The sequence below is a fragment of the Pseudopipra pipra genome, chromosome 2 (genome assembly GCF_036250125.1).
Source record: "Pseudopipra pipra isolate bDixPip1 chromosome 2, bDixPip1.hap1, whole genome shotgun sequence".
NCBI classification, from domain to species: domain Eukaryota; kingdom Metazoa; phylum Chordata; class Aves; order Passeriformes; family Pipridae; genus Pseudopipra; species Pseudopipra pipra.
The window spans coordinates 58,254,264-58,276,575 of NC_087550.1; the positions used below are offsets into that span (position 1 = coordinate 58,254,264).

The following is a 22,312-nucleotide window of genomic DNA, read 5'->3' on the forward strand; positions in this document are numbered from 1 at the left end:
AGAAGTTTTATTTTTGTATATATCTGAATTTTTACATAGAAATCAAGGTAAATTAAAATGTAAGCAGAGTCCCATAAACAGCACAAAACTAATAATTCTTTCATTTCTTCAAATGGTTATGGAATTTAATGTTATTAAGTTGAAACATTCTAGAAGGCTAAAAAGTAACACTGTTAGTAACACATGTACAAATCTTGCAAAAAACCCACAAAACTGTGATGTGCTTTATTCTATATGTTGTATATTATTTAATTTTTTAATACATCACTTAAAATGTTTTGTTTCCTAGCTACATAAAAGATGAAAAACAGACTTTAGGATCTAGAATGTACTACATTCTAGAGGATATAAAGGAGATACCAGAAAAAGAAGATAATTATTCATACAGAAATCAGTCTGCTCCAAAATGTATATTTAGGTAAATGAAATAGGTGTAATCATGCATCAAGTTTGCATTTTTTTTCCTACAAATTGATTCATATGATAGCACCATCATGTCTCTGCCCAAGTCTGGTTCCCCCAGTAAGATAGCTGTGCAGTAAGCTCTGTCCCAGTGTGCCTCCTTCCTGCTTGTACCACAGCGTACCTTTATGAGGACTATTTGCCAGGTTCAGAGTGACTGTACTAGACACCTGACTTAGTTAAGGATGCATCTACACTTCCAATGTATAGTGCTGGGAGGCAAACCAGCTATCCTAAAGTAAGTCCTGCTTACTCATCTAATTCTCTTACACTCTTCCTCCTCAACTTTCTCAAGAAAGACTAATGCCTCTGAACTTTCTCAGAGGGTGAGTCAGTCTGTCTTAATTAGGTTTCTGAATTTGTCATGTTGAATATGAACTGAAGCCTTCATCTAGATCATGCAGAAGAGAGAATATGACATACAGCTAAATTAGATTTTAGGGTTTTCTAAGGGAATGAACTACAGTTACATTATACAGTAACTGGAAGTTCAAACAGTACATTTCAGAGTTACAATTCTTACAGTTTTTGTGATTTGTTGTTTTCCATATGCCCCAAAGTGTTAATTCAACAAACTGCTTTTGTATGCAGTTGTATAACATAACTGTGGTCACAGAGTACAAAATTATTATGTGGCAATAAGTGAGACCGGTGCCTACCAAAAAAGAAATAAGAGCAGATGCAACTTTCAAACTCTCTATTCAACACAAAATGCAGCAGTTCCCATTTCACAATGGCCCATAAGGGTAACGATAGCCCAGGTTAGATTTAAAAGCTATTAATCAGCTCCCATCGACTTCCGTCAAAGTTGGATATTTGAATACTTTTAAAACCTTTGTCTATTATAATTGCATATTTTTTTAATTAAAAAGTTGGTTGCATAACTAGTTACAAAAAAAAAAAGGGAGATGAAAAGAGGAATGAGCAAGAGGATTGAAGGTTTTGACCTTACTTCAGTGAATTTCTAAGTACTTTCACTATTGAAACATGTGAACAGTCACATGTTCTTAGGACTCTCGGTGAACCATAAAGTAACATGTAATTAACAGCTTGATAAAATATCTTTTCTACTACGTATACAAATAGTTCAATTCTGAATATATTTGCTAATACTATGGTTTATCAATGTAATAATGTTTTCATAAGTATGTATTCTAATATATTGTCAGAACATTTATCCTTTTGCATTAGTGAGAAGCAGTGAGTGAGGGCTTCAGTGATAAACGTGAGGGGGTTTTTTTAGTGCAAAAAGAGGGTTTTTTTAAGGATTAATGTTTTGTGGTACCTAATAAGTTTATAGAATTTGAAGATATTTTCCATGTTAGAATTTAGAAATCCAAGACAGTGAAAGGAAAATGACATGAAACAGTTTTTAAGCCTGTCATGTTCCAGTGCGTTTGAATTTTTATTGTCTTTGTCCTCAGTTGATTACCTCAAGGAAGGAGGATGGGATAGCCAGAAAATCAGAGTAATAATGGGGAAATTTTGTCTATAAAGCTATATTAAGACTAAATGCTCTTTAATATATACTTCTACCCTCACACATTTTTGCTATCCTCAGTGGAAGTTTCCATGCTATCCTGAACTGATAACACTAGCCTTTCAGTTCTCAGCATAAAAGCAAAGGCAAAGAGGGAGGATACAGCCGAAGAAAATGGTCATTAACATCCACATGATTCCATCTTCTCTTCTTTATACTTAAGCTAACAGAAAGGTGATATATGAGAATTTGCCAGAAAGCTCAATGAAAAAAACTATCTCTAAGAATTTTTATAGCTAACAGTAAAGGGTACCTCAATGTCTATTTCAAAGTTGATTTGATGAATACAGAAAAGGTCAAACTAAAAATAACTAGACTGAATCAGTTATAAGTGTAGTAACATATGCCTCATTTAATAATGAACTCTAAATTTGCTCTGCAGTTTAAGTAGTATCATGAATGCTAATTCTGACAGTAAAGGGTTATGAACTACCTGTCTGCTTGAGTCTGGCACAAGGTCAGGCAGTTACAAAACTAATGAAAACCCTGATGTACCAAAAGGTGGATGATTGACATGAGTGTGCTGGCTGAAGAAAGTGCTGAGGAACTCTGGTGCATTCAAAATGACAGTATCCTGAAACACAATTTACAGCACTCCATTTGTTTAGCCCAAGTGTAGCAATAAGCCCAAATGCTTATTGACTACATCAACAGTAGCAGAAATAAGGGCATATTATATTAAACTTTTACATGAACCTAAGGTCATTATTTTCCAAACATGAGATTATGCTTGGAAAGACTTTTCTGTATATAATTCAGAGCATCCTGAAGGGATGAAAAGGAATTATTGTTAAATCTTGCTTGAGGGAAAGAAAGCATAAAGCTGTAAAACACTCAGCAAATAACTTTAATATTGATTACTTTAAATTGTTTGAAAAGCCTGTATGCTTCCATATGCTAGGAAAACCTTTGTTCCTTTTACCTCCTGCTGTGCTCTTCTCTTCCAGGTCTTTGCAGACCATGGGATTAATTTTCACCCATTTATTTCCTTTTTAGGCAAATGTACAATGCTATGACTATTTTTAGTTAATTCCCAGATTTCTGTAAGTAATGAGCTGTTTTTATAACATGGAGATACTGGACAACAATGTCCATCTAGTTCCATATAATGGGTATTAGAATGGAAAATGTCAGAAAACAATTAAGCAGCAACAGATTATTCAGAAATCTTGAGAATACCTAATAAATAAAACAAACTCCTTTTTCCATGAAGTGCTTTCCTGAGACAATTCATTCAGCCATGTAGGAATTCAGCCACACAGAATATTATTAAAGAGTGGATGTGTACTACGAAATTGAGATGATAATCTGCAATATCAAGATTTCATTATTTAGAGATATTCTGAACTCAAGGCCTTTCAGATGCACAACAGCTCTGAAAAAAATTGATTCCATTCAGTTAGGATTTTAATTTCGAGATATTAAGAGCTCTAGTAAATAACTGGAAAGAAATTTTTCTCTATTTTAATCTATCATCAACATATTTTGTCTCCCATCCCTCCTTACATCATCTTTCTTTCAGGTGTCTCAACAAGCAGGATTTCTGCAAAATTTACTCCAAGTAAACACACACTTTGTTCAAAGTTGTAAAGTTAACACTGGACAAATTAGACCATTTTGGAGTCCTCCCCAAATCATCTTCAGATGATATAGAATAATGCATATAGACTAATGTGTCTAGTTTTGAATCTCTCAGTTCAGCAAGCTGTCAACATCAAAATAGGGTGAGTCACCAAAACAGGTGGCTTGAGCACAGGAGGTACACAGAGAGGCTGAGGGAATTGCATTTGTCTAAACTCAAAAAGAAAGGCTGTGGAGGGATGGGATTGCAGTCTTGCTCCTCTGACTAATGGTGGCTAAAAAGAAGATGGAGCCAGATTCTTCTCAGAGGGTCACAGAGAAAGAACAGAAGGCAATGACCACCATTGACAGCAAAGGAAATTAAACATACAGGCACTATCTTTGGCACAAAGAACCATTAAATCTGTAACAAATTGCTTGGCCAAAGGCTGGAAAAAATCTGAAGTAATCTGGTATCATTTCACAGCTGATCCTTGAGGAGGAGGTCAGACTAAATAAGCTCCAGAGGTCCCTTGTAACCTAATTAATTCTAGGAAGCTTAACGCTAATTGTGATGAAATTATTGGTCTATAATGTGAGATAAACCATCTATGTGACCCTTTGCTAAAAACACAACTGAAGTTTAAGAAATGAAAACAACAGAAGGTAATAAAAAGTAAGATAAAACAAGCAAACAAAGCATTCCTTTTATTTGTATTTTGCCTCTCTCTGGTCTGTCAAGCTACAGTGTAATGTATGCATTCTTCTGTAGTTTTCAAACATGAGTCTGAGTCTGCTGCTGTTGTATTGTCACCACAGTAAATCTACAATAGTGACAGGTTTTGACCATTAAATAGAAAAAGGAAAATGGATTTTCACATGATAGTGAGACACCAGGTTCATGTTGGTCACATACAGTCACAATAACTAAAAGAGAAAACCAACATTCATTACCATTTCAGCACATGTAAGGATCAGATCTGTACAAAGCTGCTGAATAGAGCAGATTTTCACAGTGATTCAAGGCAAAGTCATTTAGCATAGATGTTTCTGTAATTGTGATGCACTCAGGAAATTCAGCATTCAGTGGTCCTTGAACACACATTTCCCAGCTATATGGTGTATGTTGAGTAATTAATATAATAAAATGGAAGAAGACTAGTCTGGATAAAGTATACCTGCTTGAAAGTTATGGGGGCACAGGGAAGAGGATGACACGATCTTATCTAGTGTAATTTTATTATTATATGATTTGTTCTCTACTAGGTTGGTCTAGGGTTTGGAAGTTTGGTTTTGTTTGCTTGCTTGCTTGATTTTTAGGATAGAATTATTTAGCACACAATGCTTCACTGCAGGCTAAGTGAATGGAAAGAGCTATGATCAACCACATTGAAGCTCTGTATCATTCCACCACTTAGCAACATGAAGAACATCTCAGTTCTGCTTCAAAAAGCAGAGATTGTTTACCAGTCCTGTGGATGTTTACAGCAATCTGAATGGCAGATCTTGCTTTCCACTAAAATCTGACTGTTTGTCTAATTTTCCTTTGTAATCACAACAACTAGTTTATGAGGGAATGTGGAATACGTGGAATTTTCTTAGATGGAGAGGAGGAGAAAAGAGACTATAACAGACCACATAAAACCTCCAGAGAGAAACATAATACAGGGCTTTGGATGGAACTTTAAGCAACCTGGTCTAGTGGAAGGTGTCCCTGCTCATGGCAGGAGGGCTGGAACCAGGTGATTTTTAAGGTCACTTCCAACCAAAACCATTCTATGATTCTGTGATACATTCTATAGGGATGAATTATATCAAACAGTAACACAGGACATGGAGAAAAGACATGGAGAAAAGACATAGAGAAAAGAGGTAGACCTGGATATCAAATGGGATCATGAGACCAAATATTCAATTTCGAACAAATAGACTAAAACAGAAGCCAGTGGTGGAACTTGTTGAACTGTGCTACTAATTGCAACCAAGTGAAAAAAAGATACAAGGCATTGTATGACCAAGTACTGGAAGAATCACAGAATCGACTGGGTTGGAAAAGACCTTTGAGATCAAGTCCAACCATTGATCCAACACTGTCATAGTTACTAGACCATGGCACTAAGTGTCACATCCAGTCTCATCTTAAAAATCTCCACAGACAGTGAATCCACCACCTCCCTGAGCAGCCCATTCCAATGTCTGATTACTCTCTCAGTAAAAAATTTCTTCCTAATATCCAACCTAAACCTCCCCTGGCACAGCTTAAGACCATGCCCTCTTGTCCTACTGCTGGTTGCCTGGGAGAAGAGACTGATGCCCACCTGGCTACAACCTCCTTTCAGGAAGTTGTAGAGAGTGATGAGGTCTCCCCTGCGCTTCTTTTTCTCCAGGCTGAACAGCCCCACCTCCCTCAGCCCCTCCTCATAGGACTTGTGCTCCAGTCCCTTCACCAGCCTCGTTGCTCTTCTCTGGACCTGCTCCAGCACCTCAATATCCTTCCTGAACTGAGGGGACCAGAACTGGACACAGTACTCCAGGTGTGGCCTCACCAGTGCTGAGTATATAGGAGAAGAATCACTTCCTTGGACCCGTTGGCCACACTGTTCCTGATACAGGCTAGGATGCCATTGGCCTTCTTGGCCACCTGGGCACACTGCTGGCTCATGTTCAGCTTCCTGTCAATCCAAACTCCCAGGTCCCTCTCTGCCTGGCTGCTCTCCAGCCACTCTGTGCCCAGCCTGTAGCAACTCATGGGGTTGTTGTGGCCAAAGTGGAGGACCCAGCACTTGGCCTTGTTGAACCTCATCCCATTGGAATCAGACCATCTCTCCAGCTTGTCCAGGTCCCTCTGCAGAGCCCTCCTGCCTTCCAGCAGATCTACACTCCCCCCCAACTTGGTGTCATCTGTAAATTTGATAATGGTATACTTGATTCCCTCATCCAGATTATCAATAAAGATATTAAATAGAACTGGGCCCCGCACTGATCCCTGGGGGATACCACTAGTGACCGGCCGTCAACTGGATGCAGCAGCATTCACCACCACTCTCTCAGTCCGGCCATCCATTCAGTTCTTAAGCACAAAATCTCTATATTAATTCAGTTCATGATTCCATCTCACCACTATGTACTGGCATTCTTATTATGGCTATGCCACCAAGTACAGAAGCAGGATCCCCTACCAATTAGAAGTAGCACTGGTCTCACTCTCTGCAGAACTAGGAGCTGCAATGTGTCATCAAATCCAGTTTCTTGTCTTAAAAAAGCAAATTGTCCTATTTTTTCCCTTTCCTTACCTGTCAAAGAGTATTTTCCTGAGGATATGTCAGTCTTCAGTCATATACATAGCTCCTATTGAAAAGGACCACACAAAAGCGAGCTCCTAAAGCTTCCTATCCTTTTTCTTTTTAGCTGTTAACAATAACACTAGGAACAGTGATGTTGGAAGTGGAAAATCAGAGATCATTTATCTTTTGCCTTTCCGGATCTGAACTTTCCATGTGACTAAGAAGAGCAAAGTCCTCATTCATGATCCACAGAAAGCTTTTCCTAAATATATATATTGGTAAAGGTATATTACAGAGGGATATTCCTTCTTCATCACGTACACTGAGGCTTGTCGTTAGGTCATGGAGTCACACACACTCTTATGCTATCACAAGGACCATTTACTCCATAATCACTCACATGAAGTGGAACTACTTCAGCAATAGAAACTGAGACTGACCTACTGCAGATGTCCCACAGACTGATCTTCAAATCTCTGCTGTGGGATATATAGATGTCATACATGAAGAAACTCTAGCCACCCACTACTAGATAAAAGGTACAGAACTCTCTTTCCCACAGACTGTCTATTGTGAGATGAGGCATATATAAGTATCACAATCTAAAATAGGGTTCAAAGTTGTGAACCCTGCTCTAGTCCTCCCAGTAGTGCAGACTGTACCTGTGTATCTAATTAATCTTTAAACATACATGGCACAGGAAAAAGGCTTTTAGAGGATCAGTGAAGAGTTTCTCGTCACTCATACTCGTGTTGTTCCCAGGTAGTACTTCAAAGTAGAAGCATTTCTGCAAGATAGGCTTTGTGGGGTTTGATTCCCCTGAACCAAAAAGGAAATTTAGGGCAACAGTGGCTCATGTTCTGTGTAGATGTTCATATTCAGCTATAAAGTAGCCAGGAACCACTGGATAAAGAAAAGTAACTTTAAGAAGTTACTTTAAAAGTAGTTTCCATTATTCTGTCTTGAAAGAGAAAGCTTAGTCACTTCCTTCACGACAGGGTTCATGGTTGAAAACTTATTCAGAGATAAAAGATAAAAATTTCTCCAGTACTACCCATCACCCACTGCAGTGAGTATAGCATCCATCGGGTTCTCTTTTCTGCAACACTTGACTTTCTCATAGTGCAAGGGATTTTTTTCTCAGAAAACTCTGTTGGAAGACCCTACTTGCCAAACCCAGTGCACTTTCAGAACTAGCCACTTAGTGTGTCAGATGTTTTGCTCTGCACAACAGAGCATCTGTTGTTATCCTGCAGTCTTTTCAAATGCAACCCAAACTCCCCCTTTGATGGTTTGCAGGGTAAAATGGTGTGAGATAAAGGACCATATTTTGCAGTCCAGAATAACTTCCCACTAGAATAATCCCATTGATTTGGGTGAGGCTCCACAGATAAATGGCTGTTGCAGCTGAAAAGATAGTCAGACCAACAGTATCAGGTTGAGTGGTGGAGTTGAACTGAATTTGAGCTACCACATGGGTGGAGTGGCATGATTACTTGCATATAATAGCAAGAGAGGTTGGAGAGGTCAATCTCACTTCCAGCATGATGCATGTTATGTCAAAATGGTTTGTGACAGCTCCCACTGGCTCAAGAATGACCCCTGCTGACTGAGAAATACTTATGACAGCTCCTACTGACCCAGACAGTGGGAAACATCTCTTTAGCTCAACTGGGATAGATGGTACTGACAAAATACAAGAAGTCCAGGTCAGATCTCAAATCTTTGTTGGTACATTGTAGTCAGAAAATGAAGTCACGTAGTCTGGTCCTCTTCCAAGTAGTTAATCCAAACTGGCATATCATAGCTTGCCTAGTATGCTTAATAATGCATTTGCAAAGATCTTAAGTGATTATTCGTCTTTCCGATTTCTCTCTTGCTCAGCTTTTATTGATTATAATCCTTATTATTAATTATATTTACATATGAATATATATTTTATATTGTAAATAGTCATTTATATGAAACCATAAATTTATACACATTTATATATATACATACTGCTGAAAAGAGTCCAGAAAAAAATATTGGTATAGGAAATAACTCCAACCATGAGTATTAAAATAAATCTGTGTACAACCAAACTTAACTTATTTAATCAAGATACTGCATGAATGTATTTTAAAAGAATGCCATGGTTCTGGTCTTCCTTAAAGAATGTTGGGTCTCTTCCCCATCGTTCTTTGCAAAAACTCTGTACACAGAATAGTAGCTGTAACACAGAAAGAAGTTCAAGCTCTTCAAGCTGGTTACCACTGAGACAGAGAGCTGAAAGTGAATGATGTGCTGAAACACAAAGCTGCAGGATGAGATCAATATTTCTGAGATCAATCTTGTCTCATCACCTTCTTTGCTTGCATGCTTTAAAAATTTGCTGCTCACAATGCTGGCCAGTAATAATCACCATATTTATAGTGGAATTCATCTCCTTTACATCTGTTGGCATGTGGCTTTCAAGATGCTCCATACTTTTTTGTCAAGAATGTATAACTTCAGGGTCAATCAAGTGCAATCATTTGTGTTTTACATCAGTAGAGTTCATTTATGTATGGAAACAAAAGCCCTAATGAGTTACAGTGAATCATATAATAAGGATCTCTCCTGACTTATGCAAATTTCTCACATAAATTTGATCCAAATAAGACACAAAAAAGGCTTAAACTATAAAATGAAGTCTCATGTTCTTGACATTTTGTAAGACTCCAGATTACAGCTACGAGCTTATCAAAGGAGTTTTACTTTAAAAATATACAAAGCACCAAAAATATCCACCCTCCGGATATATTAAAAGGGCCTTCATTTCTTTTAATACCTTGAGATAGTGCACAGGAGAAGATGCTGCACGTGTTTTTCAGGAGGTCAAATAACACACTTGTACTGTCAAATTTTAGAAAATAAGGGAAGATGGCAAAAGTTCAGGCAATATTCAACCAAAATAAAGCACTCCACAGAGCACTGACTTAGCACATGCTAGCCCATACAATTTAGCAAAACCCAACCCATTCAGCTTTAAGTTACCCAAATATCAAGACAGGAGTTTGGGAGAAGAAGTAAAAAAAAAAGAAAAAGAGAGAATTATAGCTACCACCTGTAGATCCACCATAGATTCAGCTAGCAAGAATTCAAGAGATGGTAGGGCTGTGATCATGCAATGGCTGCATCGTGCTAGTTTCATCCTCTCTGGCCCCTTGTGGCCACCCCCAAGGTGGGACTTCCAGTGTGCCAGCTATCCTGAGGCTGGGTTAGGAGCTACAGGGGGTGTGGTGTGGGCAGTGCTCCTGGTGTCCAGTGACTGACAGATGCCCCAGGGGTTCCCAAGGAGGCTCCAAGAGGCTGAAGTATGGAACAGGGCACCACTTCACCTTTCTGAAATTCAACCTGTCCCTTCTCCCCCCCTACACACACTTGAGTTGGTCCAAGTCAATAACTAGTATAATAATCCAATGTCTCACATATATACTTGGTCTTTGTATGTCTGTATCAGTAATTCCTTCTAGTATTCTGTGTTAATAATTTGAATTTATGTGTTAAAGTTTTCCCTTTGAAAAGTTTATAACTGAACAGACATTAGTATTGAAAGATTTGAATCACTTTCTGATAGAATGCCTTCCCAGAATGACTTATTGAAGTAAAATATCTATTTGCTCAGCCCTGATTTTTATACATAATTGATTATACAAATACAGATTCATCCTGCTAGGATTGCTGAACCATAAAAAAGTCAACATGGAGGCCTTCCTACAGTAGGAACAGCAAAAAAAATTTTTAAGATACTTACTTATATTCCTGCTTTATCTTGCATGTACAGTTACCTAAGCAGCAAACTGGCTGGTCTATTTTCACCAAAGTCAGAACCTGGAACCCAAACAAATCTGTGAATAAGATACCAGTGGATCAGCCTTACCTGCATTGATCTTATGAATCATATGAAGTGTCCTAGCAGTCTCTGCTTCTTTCCATTCAGCGTAAAGTAAGCATAAATCATCTAGTGCAGAGGTAATCATCTCAAATGTCATCAGCTTTTGGCTTCCACAAAAATCTGAACCATTTTCTACCTCTGGGCTGACCCCGGCTGGCAGCTAAGCCCCCATGGGGTCACTCAATCCATGTACCAGAATGGAGGAGAGAATTGGAAGGGAAGCTGTGAGAAAAAAAACAAACCAAACCAAAACACTTGTTCATTGAGAAAAAGATTGTTTATAAATAAAGAAAAAATAGAAAAGCTGATGCAAAGGCAGTCACTCACTACCTTCTACCAGCAGACAAATGAGCAAGAATTACCTTGGAAAAACTCTCAGTTTTATTGCTGAGAACAATGTTATATGATATGGAATATCATTTGGGTCAGTTGTTGTTGGCTGTCCTGGCTGTCTCTCCTCCAAGCCTCTTGCTAAGCCCAAGATTACTCTCTGGGGCAGCAGAGGGAAAACAGAGAAGGAGTTAATGCTGTAGAGCTAAAATACTGGTGTTTCAACACTGTTTCAGTCACAAATCCAAACTCCGGCATTATAAAATCTACTATTTAGTAAATCAACTCCATAGCACCTAGACTCAGTACAAAAATGATATCCACAAAAACATTGCTCAATTGTCATTTGACCCTAGGTTTCATGGATCATGTCTGTATAGAAGAGTGAAAACAGAGTGCTGCTGTATTTCAGCTGAAGCAGTACAGAAGCTGAAAAATTGGCATGTTTTATTTTCCAGAGGCACCTGTAACACCATAAAACTGTACCAGGCGCAAGAGCTCAGGCATCAGCAGGCAGGGGCTACAGAGGCTGCATCTCTGAGGAGAGGCTGGGACTGTCCCATCTGGTTCCAGACACCTCCAACAGGCCCCTTCAGCAAAGATGGTGGTACCTCTGGGAAAACACTTGTAAGAAAGGGCAAAACATTGAATGACAGTGAGGAGTGAGGGCAAAAATGTGTGAGGAAGCCCTGTGGACACCAAAGTGAGAGAAGAAAAAGAAGGAGGAGGTGCTCCAGCAGCCAGAGCAGATTCCCCTCAACAGGTGGTGAGGACCAAGGTGAACCATGTATTTTCATGCAGCCCACAGAGGACCCTTCATGGAAGCAGGTGGATGTGTTCTCAAGGAAGCTGAAGCCCATGCAGGAGACCACACTGGACAAGGGGAAAAGTGTGAGGAGAAAGAAGCGGCAGCAAGGAGTTGTTGTGGGTTGACTCCCAAGCCCACATTCCTCATCCCTCTGTGCCACCTGGGGTGCAGGGTCATGGGAGAAGAGTTAAGTTGAGCCTGGGAAAAAGGGAAGGGAGGGGAGGTGGTTTAGTTTTTTGTTTTTCACCTAAATCTGTTTTAATTGTGAGTAGGCTAAATTCCTTTTCCCCAGGATGAGTCTGTTTTGCCTGCAATCATAACTGGTGAATGATCTCCCTGTCCTTATCTCAGACTGTGAGATTCTTCATTGTACTTTCTACCCCTGTTTTGTGGGAAAATTAGGGTAAGAGGGAGACTGGATGGGTGTCTGGCAACCAGTCACAAGGTTAACCCACCAATAACTGATGTTGCCTTACAGTTAACAATTTGTTTATGACTAGGCTAAGCCTTTACCAAACTCTGATTCTCATACAGTTTTCACCCATTTTGAATGTCATCTTCACAGTGACATTCACTAGATCAAATATGAGCTAAGGATGTCCAAGACCGCGTAGCCTACCTTAGCAGAAAAGTAGTGAAGCTGGTAGGGTACTATCCTGAGATGTGCAAGTCAAACATTCATGTCCATATTCTTTATCCAAACTTTAATTTGTATCCCACAGAAAGGCCCCCATGCTAAGGGGGAACCTATTTCCTTTCTGAAATATTCAGCATGACTCAGAACCACAGTATCCTACAACTCAGGCTAGTTTATCTATGCAACACATGCAATAAAAAGTGTATGCTATGTCTGAGATGCTTTTTGCCCAATGAAAGAAGAAATTGCAGTTATACAGTGTGGCTGCACCAGTAGTAGCTGTACATTTCAGCACAACAGTACATAAGAAGAAAAATAAAATTGCAGCTTTTGAACAAGTTTGTTTTCTGGCCAAACGAATGCTAAAAAAAGTGCAGATCATAAGGAATGCCTAATCCAGTAAAGCCTAATATTTGGAGAACAAACATAAAAATGTTGTGTTTGTATTCAAGATCTCATTTGATGTAAGAAATTGAACATGACTATATAAAAATATGTCCAAAATCCTATCTCGGTGGTTATTCCTTTTATACCTGAACAACAGAAGCCTACTCTCATATCAAGGCTTGAACAAAAAAATGTGGACAAAAGGCAAGCTTAGACTCAATTGCAGGTTATGGCCAACACATAATATAGGGTAGAAATTACTATTGAATTTCCTTTTGCCATTTAATCAAAATTCTCTCAAATTTGGTTAGGTCACATATTTTGGAAAAATAAAATGTAACCCACTTATATGATCAGAATATGCCTTTTCAGGCTTTAACCAGATACACTGTAAAATACTTTTTACAAACATATTTTTGTTTCTTGTGTCAACATTGCATAGAATTTCTTTGTGATTACACTTTCAAGACACAGAGGCAATTATAAGATATTCTCTGAAGATTTTAATCTGTAAAAAGAATATATAAAGATAAAAATGTCTTTAATGTTTAAGACCAAAGTCTATCTACCCCAGCATCCCGTCTCTGAAGTCATCAGTAAGGGAAGTTGAAGAAAAGAATTTAAACATAACCAACTAAAAAAAAGCAAAACAAAATAAAATCCACAACGCTAAAGTGGAATAAACCCTCTCTTTTTTGTGTCCTTCCAGCTTCTGGCAATATATACTTTAAGGATTTTCTGAGTTGGGGAATCACTTCATCATGTTTAATAGCTCTTAATGATTTTCTTTCATTAATTTGTATAATCACTTTTTTAAACCCATTTATGCATGTGGTCTCCAAAATATTCTGTGGCAATTAGTCCCAAAATGAAATTATGTGACCTGTGAAAAAATACTTTTTTCTGTCACTTGTAGACTTGTCACCTAATAATTTAATCATCTGCATGGAGTTCTGATTGCTGGCATGAGATATATTTCCCCTTTCTATGATACTCTTGACTTAATATTTTTGTATTACAGCCTTTCTCAGTTATTCTTTTTTTAAATTTTGTTTCCTTCTTTTCTTTTATTCTCCCCCCCCTAAGATTCTGAGTACATTTAACTTGTCCTTGGACATAGGCTATTCTCTACCTCTAATCATGCTTGTCACTCTTCTCTGTACCTTTCTTAGCTCTCATATATCCTTTTGAAATGAGGGATTAGAAGTTTATATTGTATTCCAGATGCAAGTACCATCATAAAGTGAATTTCTATGCATTTCTATGGTTATATGGTATTCCATATTTTCTTCTCAAATCCTTCCTTAATAATTGCTAACATTCCACTTGCCTTTACGATCACTGATGGGTATTGATCTGATGTTTTCTGAGAAATATACAATGACTACAAAATCCTTTTCTTGATTGGAGTAATGAATTTAGAGTCCATTGCAGCATTTGAGCATTTACTGCCATTTTAACCATGCTGATTGACTTACACTCCTTGACATGAAACTCCATACTACTTTATACCATGCAGTCAGTGAGTCTTGTAAGTTTTTTTCTGAAGCCTTTTGTGGTCAGCTTTAGTTTAGTGTCTCCTGAATAATTAAACAAGTAATTAATAACTGTAGCATAACATATACAAAAGAGGAGTGAACAAAGATAGGACAGGCATTTCTTAACATTTCCCTGCTCAACTTTGAAGGTTTAATGTTCTTTTAGTATTTTAAAGCTAAGGTTTAAAAATGTATTTAAATTGTCTCAAGTGAATATCAGTAAATAATTATGTGTACACATACATGAACATATGGTGACAAGTATAAGTATGATCACTAAAATAAAAAAGACTAATGTCTTTCAGAATATTCAAAATATCATTCAGACATATAGAAATATCTTAAAAAAGAAGAAAAGAGAACAATGTATCCATAAAAATGTGCATAAGTACGCAGACAAGCATCCACTCAGTTTTAATAGATCATGTACCGCAGTGAAAGTGTCTAAGTAACAGTGGGCACTCTTCCATTACACATAAGCAACAGTTGTATCATAGTCAACACATCTTTATTTCAAGTTACATATTCAAAAACCCCGACCGTTATGGTTAGAAAAAGAAAAAAAATCAAAGAAATGAAAAGTTAGTTCTTTTATTCAGGCTTGGAGATTTGTAGTATTATATGATTGACACAGAAAGAAATATTATGTTGTACAATTCTATGTCAGACAGGCCCAGGGCTGTTCAGATGAGAGAACTAATAACCATGCTGGCAAAAGAAATTTCTTATTAAAACCTTGTTAAAGAACTACAATAATTCATTAAGGGTTATATCATTATAAAAATCCATCATTGTTATAGACTGTTTCCTGGGGCTTCAGTTTAGTAAAGTTTGACATGCCCTTTATGCTCTGAAATTAGGTAAAGTTAAAAATGATTTATGCACTGAAAATGTTAAACATTTTATAAAGCACAAAAATAACTATGCACAGCTTCCTAACCTTGGCATAGTACCTCAGGGGTTCACAGCATAAGAAAAAATGTCTTTTAAAATGGACTGTTTAAAGCCTTGTATATTCAATGGGTCAAAACCTGCTTACATTAAACAGTGAGACTGCAAATGTCTTCAGTGGGAATAAGCTTTTGCACATGGAAATAATAGTTTGAGAAGAGCTAGGGGTAACATCAAACTCGTCTAATGAGATGAGACCAAATTAAAAAAAAAAAAAGAGAAAATGAAGAGAAAAAAATCAAGTATGAGAACTGTGGTTTAAAAATCATGGGCTAAGGCTCAGCAGGTATTTTTCAGGATTAATTTTTGTTCTTGCTTCCATGCATATTTTCACTTCTAGCTAAAATTATGGAAATCATCTCCTCTCAGCAAAAAACCTGATATATTATTTCAAATGAAATTAGGAAGACCGCATCAAATGAAAAGATTATTTAAGGCTCCATCACACAAGTAATGGGTAAACAATGTGCAAATCTTTGCTTGCATAACAGTTTGTGGATAATGCCACGTTGCCCATTGTAGTCACCAGCAGTACCATAGTGACACTAGCTGCAGAGATTAAATTCCATCCAGAGGACAAAATGCTCTGAAGAGAGATGTGAAATAACGTCTGTCAGTGGCATTTGTTCATGATGAAATGGGTTGTTTGCACCTCAACTAATAGTGAGCTGTGTTACAAATGAACACTAGCCAGTCCCTCACCCATCATCAGCCAGATGTTTATGTCCAAAGTTATATACTTTTTCATATGCATAATTAAGATCCATTTAGATTAATTCAATGCTCAGTTTTATTATATGTTCAAATCACAGTACTTCCAGAATATCCGGACTAGTTATTTTTGTAGTTAATGCTGAAATTAATAGAAATACATCACACTAATTGGCATGCTTATTGGCTGTGACGCTGTCAAGTCAAGTTGCCGAATGGATTGTGGAAACTGAATTAACCTCTCACTTTTGAGGTGGTCCTTGCTAACTGGAATTTAATCACACTGGAAAGAGAGCACGGATAAGTCTGTATTTTTGATGCTTTAGCTGCACTATCTTTTTGGAAGGTGGTTGATTTTTCTCTCCACAGCCAGGAAACTGCCAGACATTCTTTGTAAGGCCACTTGTGCATACTCTTAGTGAGAATGCAAAAGTCCTGCTAAGCATATTTTAATGTTTGAAATCTTACTTTTAACAAAGAAGCACACATATAAAGACAATAATTTCTTGTCAGCATAACTAAAATCATAACAATATAATCATTATTTGTCAAACCCTAATTTTCAAAGAAAAAACAATAATAATACACTTGGAATTACTATATATGCACTTCCTAGTTTCTAGCCCTTTTTCTGGTGGTGTGCTTACCTTGCCACTCCTCTTGGAAATCCTAAAGTTGGTGATTTCATTCTGGTGTGTGTGTGTTATAACACTGAATCATCAGCAGCCAGAGTCCTTTTCCAGAACGAATGTGGTGTTCATGCTGATGGTATCTTTCTCCTCACTGTAGAGTCCACATGGGGTCATTTTTCTAGGTTTGCTGACATATTTTTACACCTTTCCTCTTCCCTCATTGCTCTACAGCTGGATTTACTACCTTTGTCATCCCTGAACCCAGTTTTATGCAGCTCCAGGTCTGCATTTCTGTAACTGACTGTGAGTGAAATATTTATTCCTAAAGGATTTCCAGTGCCAGCCTGCACTCAATGCCTTATCATCCCACTCCTGTGGTCCTCTACAGTGCATCATGCATCCCCACCTTTCAGGGATTCTGCTACCATACCAAGTCTGCATTTCTCTACACTATAGAGTTGCATTAGCATGTTACAGCTAAACTGAGCGAACAAATGTTGCAGGCAGGTCAAGATCAGTTCACACAGAGCAGGTCTGACAAGCCTCTGTCCTGAGATTTTTGCAAATTCAGTGCAAAGCTTATGGTCTATTTCTTGCAATGGTAGTGCTCTATTACAGGGCTACAGGGTAAGAGTACATCGCACCTGTATTCCATGGAAGGACCTTTAAAATATAAAAGGCTAATGTGCTTCCACTGTGAGAACAAAATACATCTATTAATGTTCCCATAAACACAGAGATCCCAACACTGTGTGGTATAATTTTATCCTCATGATTCTTTGCAATGTGTGTTTAATTGGTACACACAAAATAGTGTTTTTTATTTTAATCATTAAGACCAACATCCGACATTTCAGCTTTACGGAGAAGTATGTAATGAACTCTCTGTGTACGAAAAATCTGCCTTCTTCCTCTGACACTTACCCTAGAAATGATATTTTGACATCAGGGGCAGAAGGTATAGAAGGATGACACAGGGAAAAAAGGGAATAGGTTACCAGTCAGCTCTGAATGTAAATGAAATGTAGATACCAGGGTCTTTCTTGTTTCTTTTAAAGTCCAAAGTAGATACCAGATGTAGTATTCTTTATAACACCTTCTTGACATCAGATAGCTATTAGATTCTTCTTTTCCCTAGTAGTATTTTTAAATGAAATAGGTAGTTCCACCTGCTGTGAAAGTTTAAGTCTTTCTCTCTCAAAGCTCTGAAAACGAATAGGCTCATTTATTTTAATGTAACTCCTTTCAGTATGCCTTTCAGGTGTGTAATCTAAGATACCCAACTCATCAGCAGAACGGTAGGTAAAACAATGTATAGAATTATCACACACGATGAATGCAGGAAAATGTGTCAGTCCAGTTTGAAAATACAGACTTCCCATCTTTTCGTAATTGTATGGGAATAATTTTGATTTCTGCTTAACTGCTGTTTTGCTCTCTTTGCTAGTTGCCATCTGGTGTGGACTCGGTTCAATGTATTCGGTGTTAAATGTTAAGGCCCTATGTGGTTGCATCCTAGTTATTTAGTTAAGTTTCCAGATGAATAAATACAATAAGAAGGTTATGGCACTTCAACCTCCACAGCATGTTTTGTCTCACCTGTGCAAAATGAAGAAATAGTTAGGACATGCTGCAGTCTCTCTGAATTGCACTGACTCCATGGAGTGGCGTGTAAACCTGAGCAAATGCACATTTTTTGCAGTTTTGCTCTCAGAAGATAGCAATAAGCAAAAGTTAACTGTTTATGATTTCAGCTACTGTTATTGCAAAACAGGTCCAAGTACTAATTCTGGGTCATGAATGAATTGAAATAGGATATTTTTCAAAGGACTTAAATATGGCAGGAATGGGACACTGATGCTGGACTCTGCTGTGGCTGAACTCAATATTATATTGCAGATATAATATAAATATGGCAGCCACTTAAATGGTGCTATTCCTTAAATGAGATAAATTTTCTGTTATGTTGTACGTATTTCACTGCAAATAAGGTGAACTACCATTCAGGCTGTCCGGCATAATCTGTATAGGATTATGTTTTTCTCCTGCTGACTCTTGTGTTACGCATCCTCCAAAAAGGTTTGATGCTGCTCCCCTAAACTGTGTTCCAGTACTGCAAGAATATTTAAGCCAACATTCCTTTTAAATAGTTTGACCACAATGGTTTTTGTTTTTCATATTACTGTCTTGGCCAAATACGGCTACAGTCTGAACTGGACTGGATGCACAAACATATGGCTGTCATCGTTTCACGTAGTCTGCATCACACGTATGCCATGATTCAGAGCTAAAAGGCCACAGGGCAGCAAATCTCAGATGCATTAGCCATCCTAGTAAATCCATGACTCACTAAGTTGTTTCACCTTCCCACGGTATTGCTGGCATCTTGAGCTCTGACTCTGTGATATGTTGTCGTTCACGATAGTAAGCTGTCAAAATGAATATACAGTTAACCACCACAGTCTAACTGATCTGATTAACTCTCTGTCCTTATTAGGACCTCTTCCTTCCACCAAAGGCCAAGTCTCCACTTGCATTAGAGCCCAACATTCTCTCTTTCTTACAGGCCCAAATTGTTTCCACAAAACATCTGTCACCACCTGAATGGCTAACTGGGACATATTTTTCCTCAGTTAACAGCAACTAGTACTTACTCCAGCTATAAATCCCTGATGTATTTTGAGAGCATTTTGTCTTTATTTTATCTTTACTTCTTTTTCTGGTTCTACCTATTCAGCATAGGAGCATTTTTTGTTGAAGTCAGAGGAAATTTGTATGTACTATGAAATTAATAGATTAGCTTTCCCCATTCCAATTTAAAACAGATGAAAAGCTCTTTCTTTCTTCTTTGTGCTAATGGTCTGAGCTATGCACTCATGTGCAATCACAGAGTGATCTAGTTCTATTATTCCCTTTATTTTCTCTTTCTTATTCTCTTTGTTCTTGTTTCCCTTGATTACTACCACAAGGGGTGCATTTGACATGGGCAGAAAAGAGAGAGAAATGCAACATCCTCCAGCAACACCACCTTCCTGTACTTAAGTTCTTGATTGTTTGAAAATGAAAAGCACCAAAAAAAGTCCAGAGGAACAGAAAATATTTGAATTGTTTGTTAGAGCCAGAAGGTACACTTCATTGCAACAGTTACATTGCTAAGCCAAAAGCAAACTCAGTAGAATAGAAGGAAGGTCCAGATTTACTGATAGGACCAGAAATGCTTTGCAAATACAAATTACCACAAAACCAGTTAAGCTGGTTTGAAATACTGACCTAATAACGAATTTGAATTCCAGGAATGGTATAAATCAGTCATGGTTGGAAAGGCATTCTGCCTTCCTTTTGTTTTCTGTCTCATCTTGGTGAACATGCTGTGTGTACATCATACCAAAGGAAGAATGAATTGTCTTCCATGTTATAGGGCAGAAAATAAGAAAGATAGAAATAAAAAAAAAAAAATCCATGAAAGATTCCAGACAGTGTTTATGCTATACCATGCTTCCTCAAGAGTGCCTTTTGTAAAATAACCTTAAACAGGTAAACTCCTTGAAAGGTTGAAGGTGTACAAAAGCAAATATTGTGATAATAGATAGCTGCAGTCACATAACAGGCATGTAGCAGTGGAGCTCACAGGTGCTTCTTTCTCTGGAGTAAGACATGAAGCACTAAAAACAGCAACAACCTCTTAGCAAAGGTGCCACAGATGAGCAGTTTTATCAAAAAGACAGGCTAGCTCTTGGAGAATTTCCAATCCCATCACCCCATTTAATAGAAGACATATAGAAGACATATACTGAACACAGAGACTACATTCCCATAGAGCTTCTTATGGTAAGTGCTGTCAAAACCACATAGAAATACATCCTCTTTGATTTAGCTGCATGCTAGTTTGCTGGGGGTTTTTTGGAAGGTCTTTTTTTTGTGGGTGTTTGGTTGGTTGTAAGGCTTTTTATAAAGAACCTCCTTACTGATATGCCTCGGCTAGATAACTGTGGGAGTAAAGACATAGTTTCCTCCAAATGTCAGTCTGCGTCTGGAACAGAAGTTGAATAACTGAAACTAGAAATAAAATACAAATGTTTTCATTTAACTTATTTGTCCTCTGACATAAACACAGAAGAAATCCAGTTAGATACCTGAAATATCAGTTTCTGAAAATAAGTTTGCATGTATTCTTTTATAAACATTTGTCCTTTTCCTAACAAATAAAATATTCACTCTTTGACCACAGTTGGCTAAATCTGTCCAAATTAAAATTCACTGTTTACTAAACTCCCTAAAAAAAGTTAAAGGGAGAAATACCAAAGGAGTATCCTGGTTCTGCCTTTGAAAAAGACTTTAAAATTTAACTGCATATGTAATTCTTGCATACATTCAAATATAGAATTCAACTGAATGTATTCTATGGTGTGTGGTCTTATTTTTCAATTCAGTGTTATATAGAAGACCATGGTGAGACAGTTTTGGTGTGCTATTCTATTTGCATCCCCATGCAGAGGCCATGCAGAGATGGCTAGGTGCCTGCCCATTAAGATATGCCCAACTCTCTGCCTGGAGATGCTACAACTTAGGAAAAAAAAAAAAAAAAAGGTAACAGAAAGTGCTGAAAGGAAGGAAGATGTTTCTCACCTTCCTGTATTGAGAAACCAAGATCTAGAAAAAAATATTGGCTTATTCTGGAATTTTTAAAACAAGTACAGACTTAGTTACTCAGAGTGGCAGTCCCAGGCTTGAACTATAAAAGCATTTTGTGTGGGAGCTGCTGACATTTCCATCCCACAATGGGAAGGGGACTTTGTGTGTCCTATTTCTATCATCTGCCTGTACAGGTTTTTGATGACTTCCCTTGCTAGGACAGCTGTTAGTGAACTAAAAATACATCTGCACATCCAAGTACAGGTGGGATTAGGTTTCAAGAAAAAAAATCACCGTTTTATTATTCTCTTAATCATTTGTGATTTGGTTATTTGTTTTTCTGTTTAAAGAAGTGCCCATTCAATGCCTTAGGCAAATGTGCATAAAACTTGAAACAATCCCATCAGTGTTTTCTGAGGACTAATGAAGCAGCTGGTTTGAAGAGAAAAAGCTTTCACCCGGGATCCTGATTGCTCCCAAAGCAGCTCTTTTCCTCCCACAAAGACCCATTTCAGCAAACCTGCTGGAAGTCTTATGTGACATATAGACTCCCCGGGTAAGCCAGTCTCCAAAATCTGCTTTTACCTTCTCTGGCAGCTTTGCTACTCCAGAGATTTCTGAGCTTCTGTTCTTTGCTCTGATGAAGAGATGTATGGTGGTCAGGATAAACACATGGAGTAACAGAACAACAGCACATTTAGTGTGGATGTGAAGATGAGCAGAAAGAAAGGTAAAGCATGGATATTTTGAGGAGATAGGAGGACATAGGTGTCCATTTGTATTAAATAAAAAAATAACTTCTTTAAAACATACTTTTATCTTTGCCAATCAGCATGCGTGGGAATTAAACATCTGGAGTGTGTCTGAAGTTTGAAGTTTTTTTCAAAAGAAATGAACTTTTAAAAGTTCATCTCCTTGTGT

At 37.7% G+C, this 22,312-nt stretch overlaps 1 long non-coding RNA gene across 1 annotated transcript in view; it reads right to left on the minus strand.

Moving 5' to 3' along the window:
* Window positions 1–22,312, minus strand: part of LOC135406871 (uncharacterized) — a 31,011-nt gene that overhangs the window by 3,816 nt on the left and 4,883 nt on the right. The window contains exons 4-5 of the long non-coding RNA XR_010426539.1: window positions 11,128–11,255; window positions 10,751–10,987 (exon numbers count right to left, since the gene is read on the minus strand). This is a non-coding gene — a long non-coding RNA (uncharacterized LOC135406871). The remainder of the gene's footprint in view (window positions 1–10,750; window positions 10,988–11,127; window positions 11,256–22,312) is intronic.